Here is a 10,924-nt window from a genome sequence, read left to right on the forward strand (position 1 = left end):
TTAGAAAGAATTTATTAAGAAAAGGAGTTCATACGCTTTTAGGAATTAAAAAGGAATATACGCTGTAATGTTGAGGACGAGAATGATACCATTGGTCACCATCCACATTGCACTTGTATTCATTTTTCGAGCTTGCTCGATCATTTCTCAATTGTGACATATAGCAACTTTAGAAGTATACTAAAATGCCTTTGCAACTAAGCATTATGATAGATTCTTACTTGTTGAGTCTCGCGTCTGTAACGTCACACCTACACGTATAATACTTTAACAATTCGATCATAATGACATTTTTATCAGATAACCTTGGGTTTCCTCTTTTAATTTGGAATAACCATAAATCATTCAACATAGTGATCTTTTTTTTAATAATATTCTTCCTTTGAAAAAGTCTGGAAATCTTCCCAATCTTCCTCGGTCATGCTCAGGCTTCCGTTAAATCAATGAATTTTTCAAATTCTGATAGTCCCAGTAATTGGATGAATAGTTACTCCGTACACTGGTTCTGTTGTTAATCCTATCAGACAATACTTGCACCATGCTGTTAGGAATAATTAACTTCTTCATAATCGCAGGTTACCTCGTTCTCCGAATTAACAACGCTGAGTCTGAAACAGCATCCCTCCAGGTAATTCGGGTCTTTTAACAAACAAGAAACTTTAGTAGTAACTTGACAACCAAGGTTTAAAACTTATTTTATTCAAAAAGGCTTTTAGAATTGTTGTGAGGAAAGATCTTTTTCGAAAACTTGTTAAAAATTTTGAAAATTTTAAAAATCACACCTCCGGTTGTCCTTACTGTATGAGTTGGTTGTTGTCCTTCTTATGACCAGATACCAAGTTAAAGAAACAATCACTCAAGGGTCCATTCACTTCCATTTATCTCCTCTCCTTCATTGGTTCTATTACTTTCCTTCATAAATAAAACTTCCATTGTCATTGCATGTTATCTTATTCATAGCTTCACATTAAGGCTCCCATACTGGTAGTACTCCCGTTAACCACTTTACAATCATTAAGTGGAACAGACTATCCAATAGTCAATAAGTCAGCTAATGTCACATCATCTTGTTAGAATATATATCACATCATTATGACACCATTTCCTAATTTCAAGAAATCTTCAGATCCCTAATCTCCTCTAACTCTCTTTCTTCAACACTTATCTACTCCATTCCACAAGCTAGTCATGAGTGGCCTAATTACTAATAGCTTCTTATAACCTGATAACAGCCATCCTCCAGAACACTTGATTCTTCTTTCTAAACTCCTTCTCACCTTAATTTGTATCTCAATACTCACCATTTACTGCAGCTCCCGAATTCATCCTCATAAATACAATTGATTCCCAGAACAAATTTTAAACTGGGGTATACAACAGGGTGTAGGGTAAATTGAAAGGACACACTCACAGACGATGTCTAGTAAAACAAGAATAAATAGATGGATGTTTCTTAAATAGGTCGTCTCATATTAAGAGGTAATAGAATAGTGTTAAACAACTTGGAGAGGCACAACTGTCATAATAAAAGGTGATACTATTAATACTGATGGAGGAACAAGGCGCAAATCGAATCTGAGAGAAGATGACGATCCTTAATCGGAAAGCTCCAAACGATCAGTTGATGCAGGGAAATCAGGATCTGCCATTGCCGTTGCCTGGATATTACGTCGCTAGTTGAGAATCCCGAATTGCAACACGAACCGAGCCAGAGACCTACTATACAGTCGCACTCAACCTCACGATGACTTATCTTTCTATTTCCTATTCCTAATCCTAACCCTCTACCCAATCCCGACAATCTAGGCTTGTTTCAGTGACTTATAACATGTAGCTCTGATACCAACCTGTGGCGCCCTCCAAACCCGGGTCAGAAGTTTGGGGTCCACAACACATGCTTAATATATAAACCTGTATATAAAATATTATTTGCAATGACCCTGCTTTACATAACCACGGATCGCAACAGGTTAAAGTATAAAAATAAGCCACAACCTTAACTTTTATTACAACATACAATATCCCAACTAATTTAATTTACAACTGATATAAAATTATTCTTACAACCTTACTATCTCACTACTACCATAAGCTCCTACTAGCTCGATCGATCATAATCTGGAATCCTAGCTTGAACATTGAACTGGGAAACCTCGCTATCAACCGTATCCTTCTTAACTGTAGAATACATAAAAAGATTCGCAAGAGTGAGCTAACTAGCTCAGCAAGTCATATTATCAATAACTAAGGTTAAACAATAATAAACGAGGTGATTCAAAGGAATCAAGTTTCTTGTTAAACAACCAATAGAATTGGATATTCATTTTAAGTTTTTTTTAAAACCAAGGTTAGGCTGCTGATCAGTCACGCACTAACCTCGAGCAGAGCACACAACACTGCTCTAACTACTGGATCCAAGGCACACATTGGCCTAACTTGACCATCGATATGGTCTGACCACGAATCTGGTCCACACAAAGAAAACTATCCAATTCTAAAGTAGTTCAATATGATAAATAATAGAATTCAATAAAACCAGATCATAATCAATAACAATAAAAAAATTTGTATAAGAGCATGGTAAAAATTCATGGTTACCGAAAGGGTATGTAAAAGTACATAAAAGAAGTGGCCTCTAGCCAGTAGGATAATCGGGTATTAGCTGAATAGTGTTTTTACAAGGTTTTGGTACTTTGATATCATAAGGTATGGTTGAGTATAAAAATTTATGTATGTTTAAATAATTTTGTTCCAGTGTTTGGTATATGATGGTTATATATTTGTGGAATAGTATCGTATTTGTGTGGTTTAATATCTGGTAAATTAACAAGAAATGGTTCACAAAGAATAAGGCTTGCGGCTCAAGGATCAAATGATGTGGCTCAGGTTCAAGGCTGAAGGATTCAAAGTATTTACAGTATAAAATAGAGCTATTTTGGGTATTAACAGTATGTCACAAGAGAATATTTGCATTATATTTCGAGAAAGGTTTAGAAGTACTTGCCTTATCATAATTGATTTCAACTTCACTTGTACTTGTCTAATGACCCCATTCAACAATCACTCGTCTGCTTTTCCTATGCCTCGCTTCTATCCTCTGATCACTTGCTGTATTTTCTACATGTCAATTCTATTTTCTGATCACCTGCTTCTCTTTTCTACGCCTTGCTTACTCTGCTAGGCATCATAAGTATCTATTAATATTTAACTCATACAATTCTATTCGACATACACTTCTATCTACCCTTCGTTTTACCCAAATCCGATTAACGGATTGAAAGTTACGCTATAAACAAATAATCACCGAATATATAGACCAACAGTCAACCAACAAATCACATATAACACATAGCACGTCACATAATCAATGATATATCATTTATAAAGAAGTCTCGGGTCATAAACAGGCTTTCAGGTAATTAAAATGATTTTTAAAACATTTGTCGGAATTAAAACGGGTCGTTGGATCGATTTCAGAGTAATAAACAGGGTTCGGTTGGCCAATTCTGGCTTCGAAACATTTTTTTAATAATTATCGAGCCTTGGAAATAATTTAGAATAATATTTTAAAGCTCGAAACTATTTTTCAGAATTTTTAAATCATTTTTAAATAATTAAATCTAATTAAATAATTAAATAAAATTAATTAATAACTAATTAAATTAATTAATCAATTAATATTTAAGTTAATTGACTAATTAAATAATTAATTATTAACTAAAATTAATTAACTAAATAATTTGGATTTATTTTTGAATTAAAATAAATTTTCAGAATTTAAAATAATGAATTTTTGAAATTTAAAATAATTAAAAACAATTTCTGAAATTAATATAAAAAGGAAATACAGCTTTTGAGAATAATAAAACAGTAATACGATTTTTGAAAGTTCTTAAAAGTAGGATACTATTTCTGCAGAACAGGGAAACTTCAGGGGTCAAATTATAATTTGCCCATGTCGTCTTCCCCGTTCAAACTCCGGTGGCCGGCCGCCATTAACGGCGGCCACCAAGCTTTCCGGCGTACTGAAACACCGCCCAGAATCACACCAAATCGACAGGGATTGTTCGTTACGTTGCCAGTAACTCAAATATATTCTCAAATCAGTCAACCATTCAACCAATCGTCGGAAAAATGAACGGGAAAATCCCGCCGCCGCCTGGGTACGTTTTCCGGCAAAATTCGAACTACGCAATCCAGAGATCGTCAGTTAACAAGCTACACATGAATCGATTTGTTTTTCCACGATCTACTCAATGATGTAATCAATTTCAGCTTTCAATCCCAAACAAAGAAACGCTTAGATCTAATTAAGAACATTCAAACTACTAAAAACCCTAGTTCATAAATTCGAGAATCAAACACAAAATTAAACACGTTATTGAACTCCAAATTGGTCATATAATATACCAAAATCATCAGGAAAACAAGCTCTACAACATGCAACCATCAAATTATACAAACAATCTCTCGAACAAAAATTCATAATTTAAATACCAAAAAAATCGAATATAAATAATTAAATAGAAAATCACCTGATGTTTCTGGGTTGAAATTGATGAAAGATTTGGATTCTAGATTTCAGTAGCTTCGTTTTGAGTATATGTACGCCAAGATCGGATATCGATAACGCCTCCGAATTTGTGTTTGATTATGAAAAACATAATATAATTATAGTATTTTCTCTGTAAAAACTCTGTAAATACTGTTTGCAAATGATTTCCGGTATAAAATAAAATACGGTAGAAGCTATTTATAATTACGGGAAATTAGTATCCCGTTGGATCATTCCGGATATAAAACAGTACGTTTATTTATAAAAGCTGATCCAAACGGTACCGGTTTTCGAGATAATTATCCAAATCAGTACAATTTGTACTGCGGTCCTGGTCTCAGCGCCTGGTTACACGTATTACGAGGTGATAATTATGATAGTTTAATAAAAAGCTCCTGTTTATCGAAAATACGAGTTTTATTGATTTATCGAAACGAATAATGTATCGAAAATGTTGCGCCGGGACCCACGCAGGACAAACCGTACGCCGGATCGAAAAAGTCGAAACACGGAAAATGCTCGGAATATTGCAATTAGGTTAGGAAGGAGTTTCGGAAGAGTTTCGGGTTCTAAAAACATAAAAACGGATAACGGTGGTTGGTTCCCGTTTTTATAAAATAGATTGTAAATACCCGGAAAAAGATTTTATAAAATCCATATGATTCCTATAAATTCATAAATCAACATAAAAATAATTAGGAAGATATGACAATTATCTATATTTTATTTGGAACATATAAAAATTGAAATACTTAATTAATAACATTTTTAAATATTTAAACACATTTAATACTTAACAAATAATTCACAGAATAGATACTGAATACATATAATAATTATCTATTAGCAAAAATAATTGCACGATATATCCCGGATATTACATGTGGATTATACGCGGTACTCGTGTTCAGCTTTGTTCCGAGACAATCTTGAAAACTTTTCTAAAATCTTGAATTAAATCGAGGATCTCTGTCTGAAACTATGGATACTGGAACTCCATGTCGAACCACAATCTCTTTCAGATATAACTGAACCAATTTATCCAATGAGTATCTTTCGTTGATAGGAAGAAAATGCACTGACTTCGTCAATCTGTCTATAATACCCAAATGGCGTCATGATTTGACTTGGTCCTCGGTAATCGTACTACAAAATCCATCGCAATATGCTCCCACTTCCATTCTATTTCGCAATTTCTTTCTTCATACTTGGCCATCAAAGTTTTCTCTTAAGTCTATGTACATTTTCGTACTACCTGGATGAATTGAGTATCTGGAGTTGTGAGCGCCTCGAAGAATTTCATCATTCAGCTCAGCTACGTTGGGTATCCTTATTCTGGAAGAAAATCTTAAGATTCCTTTATCATCCTTTTGACTCCCTATCTCTTCTCGTGTCAAACTTTCTCGTTCATGGCTCATGATTTTTTTCTGACATCTTCTTATCTTCTCTAACGGTTCTGGTTGAAAGGACATTGCACAAAACACATCTGTAGACATACTTGGGGTACTGACCTCTATTTCAAGCTTCTCAAATTCCTTGATCAATTCCTCCGATGAAGTAATCATATTTAACCTTTCTTTCCTGCTCAGAGCATCAGCCACCACATATGCTTTATCTAGATAATAGTTGATAATGCATTCGCAGTCATCTTCAATGCAAACACTATAGCTACCAATTCAAGATCATGAGTCAGATACTTTTGTTCATGTGGTTTTGATTGTCTTGAAGCGTAGGCTATCACTTTGTCGTGCTGCATCAAAACACATCCTAATCCTTTGTACGATGTGTCACTGTAGATCACAAAGTTTCCTTGATCAACTGGCAAGACTAACACCGGAGAAGATACTAATCTATTCTTTAATTCTTGGAAACTTTCCTCGCACTTCTCATCACATTCGAACTTCTGGTTCTTTCTGGGGAGCTTTGTCAACGGCGTAGTTATCTTTGCAAAATCTTGCACGAATCTTCTGTAGTAACCTGCTAGTCCCATGAAACTTCTTACTTCTGTTGGTGTCTTTGGCCTCTCCCAGTTGATTATAGCTTCAATCTTTGCCAGATCCACTTCCACTCCTTTATTGCTAATCACGTGTCCAAGAAATCGTACTTCTTTTAACCAAAATTCACACTAGGAAAACTTTGCGTACAATTTCTCATGTCGCAGTATCTCCAGAACTATCCTCAAGTGCTCTGCATGTTCTTCTTCCATCTTGGAATATATCAGAATATCGTCTACGAACACAATCACGAATTTATCCAAATACTTCTTGAATACTCTAATCATCAGATCCATGAAAGTTGCTGGTGCGTTTGTTAGTCCAAATGCCATCACTAGAAACTCATAACGCCCATATCTGGTTCTAAATGCAGTCTTCAGAATATCTTCTGGCTTGATCTTCAGTTGATGATATCTGGATCTTAAATCAATCTTAGAAAACCATACAGCACCTCTCAATTGGTCAAACAAATCATCGATCCTTGGTAACGGGTACTTATTCTTAGTAGTTACCTTATTCAATTCTCGGTAGTCAATACACAATCACATACTTCCATCTTTCTTCTTGACAAACAGTACTGGTGTGCCCCACGAGGATACACTGGGTATTATAACTCCTTTCTCCAAAAGATGTTGCAGCTGAGTTGCCAATTCTTTCATCTCTACTAGTGTCGTTCGATACGGAGCTTTAGAAACTGGTTCTGTTCCGGGTGCTAAATCAATCGCAAACTCGATTTCTCTGTCGGGAGGTAATCCTGGAAGATCGTCTGGAATGACATCTGGAAACTCATTAATGACTGGAATTGCTTCTAGTGTTGGAACTTCCTTGCTGGTTTCTATCACATGGGCCAAATACGCCTCGCAATTCTGACGCAATAACTTCTTCTCTTGAGCTATCGTTAAGAACTTCTTCTCCTGCTTATTCCCTCGAAATATTACCTTCTTACTATCTAAGGTCTGAAGTCTTACTTTCCTATTCTTACAATCAATCTGAGCGTTATTCTCTGACAACCAATCCATAAAAATGATGTCCCGCTATCTCGATATCACACTTCGGGCACACTCGGTCGACGGGAACTAGGTTCTTATTAGCTAGTTCTATCATTAACACTTGTTCTAACAATTCAACTTCGCAATACAATTTATCGACAAAATTTTGAGAAATAAATGACCTTGTATCTCCAAAATCAATTAAAACTTTAGCATCTAAAAAGTTAAATGGAAGCGTACCTGCAACCACGTCGGAACTTTGAACAGCATCATGCATGATCATATTGAACGTCCCGGTTTTGGGTTGAGTTGATGGTCCTTAACTCCTTAGCATCATCTGGGGTGATGGTCCTGCAGTCTTTGGCACATTTACCTCTGGAGCTTTCCCCTTACAGTTGTTAACATAATGCCCTATCTTCCCACATCGGAAACATATCACGTCTGGCATCTGGTTACGACACTCATAAGCATGATGTCCTTTCATGTTACACCGGCAGTAAATAGCATTAGCCTTGTAATGTCCATAATGCTTCTTATTACACACTCTACAATCTAGAACTGATGGACAATTAGTCTTTGGTTGATTCGGGTTCTAAGACTGATTACATTGACCTTTCTTTCCAGCTGCTAGTCGTTTAATTCTTGGTGATACACGGCAGTTCCTGTAGAGGTGTCCAACCTTCCCACACTTAAAACAGGTAATCCTTGACTTTTCAACAGACATTCAATTTTTACATTTATTCGTATAGTGTCCTGATAAGTGGCATTTTATACCACTTAGAACGTCTTAAAATGGCTTAAATTGGTGTCTTGAAATCAAGTAATTTGTGTATTTGATGCGTTTTTCTAGTGTTTATGCATTTCAGGGTATTAGTTGCATTTCGGAGGAGGAATCATCAAGAATAAGCCTTGGCATATGTTCACCATTGAGAGAGGAAAAGAACGGGCAGATTACGGCGAAGAAACGGAGCAAACCTGGAATTTTTCCAATAGGGTCCTGCGCGCCCGCGCAGCAATGCTGAGCGGCCGCGCAGCAGCCTTGCGCGCCCGCGCAAAAATGCTGAGCGGCCGCGCAGGGTCGGGGAAAAAGCTGAATTATTTTAGACTTCTACTTCTGTTTGGCTTCCAACTTCTATGTAATCTGAGTTTTATGGGACTATTATATAAGTAGATTTGAGACGTTTTCATAGAGAATAAGAAATAGATTATGTTTTAGATTGTGTTTTGCAAGAAGCGAAGGAGATAAGGAAGAAGACCGATTTAGCACACCGCAACGAAGAGGAAGCATATATTCTTGTGATTCTTGTTTCGTTGTAACGTTGGATGCTAGTTTTCTTGCTTTGACTTATTTACTCTTGTGACGTACTCTGTTTTAATATAATTAGTTTAGTTATTATTTTCTTGTGTTGTTTATCATGATTTCATATGAACCCATGATGGCGATAAGTTCTATTATGGGCTAATCGTGATCATGGGGTTGCAACGGATTTATTATGGAATTCTTTAATTAATTGTTTAATACTTTAGTGTGTGATGATTGCATGATATCTAGTATTGGTTGTGCGTATTCGTCTTATGTGCGTCGCGAACATATAAGATAGGGTGTTAATCTCTTGTGAAGCGACGGTGGATCTTGAGATTTAGAACTTGCCATGCTAGCATAGGTTCATGTACGTTGTGCATGATTAGTGGGTAATTCTAACAGTTTTATTTGCCCTATGTAATCAAAAGGAATAACTTGTGCTTAAATCGTTGTGTTGTCAATTTCTGTAGACATATAGGAACTCAACATAATTGATGACTATTCAACTTCTATCTTAAATGTGGATGTTTGGTAGAATGGTATTAGTACAATGAAAGTTGGCTTTTATCAGTTTCGTGTTATTCGATTAATATCATCACTGTCACATGCTAAGGGTAATAACAATGGCTATAGAAGGAAGTAATAATGAAGTTGTGATCTCATGAGTGTTTTATTATTGATAAATTGAAGTGTTAGGTAATTGGTTAATTAAGTAGTTAATTATAGTTAATATTTAATCAACAATTTTAAGTGTTATTATCTTAACATTGAGAAGTAATCATACATTGGTGAGTGAGTTTAATTAGACAATAACTTAGTCTGAGTCTCTGAGGGAACGAACTAGAAAGTATTCTATATTACTTGCGAACGCATATACTTGCGTGAATATTAGTGCGTGATTTCGCCCTAACAAGTTTTTGGCGCCGCTGCCGGGGACTCGGCGTATTTGTTTAGTTTATGTACTTACCATCATTGGTCATTAGGACTCAGTGATTAGGACGTAGTAGTTAATTACTCTTTTCGATTGTGTTTCAGGTACTTTAGCAAGCGTTTATGCAAACTCGTTCTCGTGCTCGCAAGAGGACCTTAGATACAGCTGAGGAGAAAGACGAAGTTCTTGATACTCCGGAGAAGTTAGATTTTGAGGATTCTGATTCAGGAACTGAGCAGAAAGAACCAGTAAACATGGGAGATCGTATTGTTCAAGCTGATCCAGCTCTTATGGATTTTTCTCGGCCTAAAATTGATGATATTCAGTCAAGCAACCTTCATCCGGCTATTCAAGCTAACACCTTTGAAATCAAGCCGGGCACTATTCAGATGGTGCAGAATTCTGTTTCTTTTGGAGGAGCGGCAACTGAAGACCCCAACATGCACATAAGGTATTTTGTCGAGATCTGCAGCACTTTTAAGTATAATGGCGTGACTGATGAGGCTATCAAGTTGAGGCTTTTCCCATTCTCACTGAGGGATAAAGCTAAAGACTGGTTACATTCTGAACCGGCTGGGTCCATCACTATGTGGCAAGATCTTGCGCAAAAGTTTCTGGTGAAGTTTTATCCAATGGCAAAGACTGCTGCTATGAGGAGTGCTCTTACTCAATTTGCGCAGCAACCTACAGAATCTATGTGCGAGGCTTGGGAACGCTACAAGGAAATGTTGAGAAAATGTCCACATCATGGAATGCCGGATTGGATGGTAATCACTGGTTTTTATAATGGTTTGGGGGCCCAATCTCGGCCCATGCTCGATGCAGCAGCTGGAGGCGCCTTATGGGCTAAAAGCTATACTGAGGCGTATAATCTTATCGAGACAATGGCTGCAAATGAGCATCAAAACCCAACTCAGAGGATGACGTCAGGCAAGGTAGCAGGTATTCTGGAAGTTGATGCAGCCACCGCTATTGCAGCCCAGCTCCAAGCGCTATCAATGAAGGTTGATTCTTTGGCTACGTATGGAGTTAATCAAATAGCTATGGTTTGTGAGCTTTGTGCAGGTTCTCATGCTACGGATCAGTGTTCTCTTGTCAACGAATCTGTTAAGTATGTGAATAATTATCAGCGACAACAGCAGCCTGTGCCAG

The 10,924-nt window shown here is 36.6% G+C and overlaps 1 non-coding gene across 1 annotated transcript; it reads right to left on the reverse strand.

The window, feature by feature from the left end:
• Window positions 1-10,419: 10,419 nt before the first annotated feature.
• On the reverse strand, window positions 10,420-10,526 carry LOC141662469 (small nucleolar RNA R71). Its single transcript, XR_012550585.1, has one exon. It is a non-coding gene; the product is annotated as a small nucleolar RNA R71 (small nucleolar RNA).
• Between the last annotated feature and the right edge of the window lie 398 nt (window positions 10,527-10,924).

Source organism: Apium graveolens, chromosome 5 (assembly GCF_009905375.1).
Source record: "Apium graveolens cultivar Ventura chromosome 5, ASM990537v1, whole genome shotgun sequence".
Classification (NCBI taxonomy): Eukaryota; Viridiplantae; Streptophyta; class Magnoliopsida; order Apiales; family Apiaceae; genus Apium; species Apium graveolens.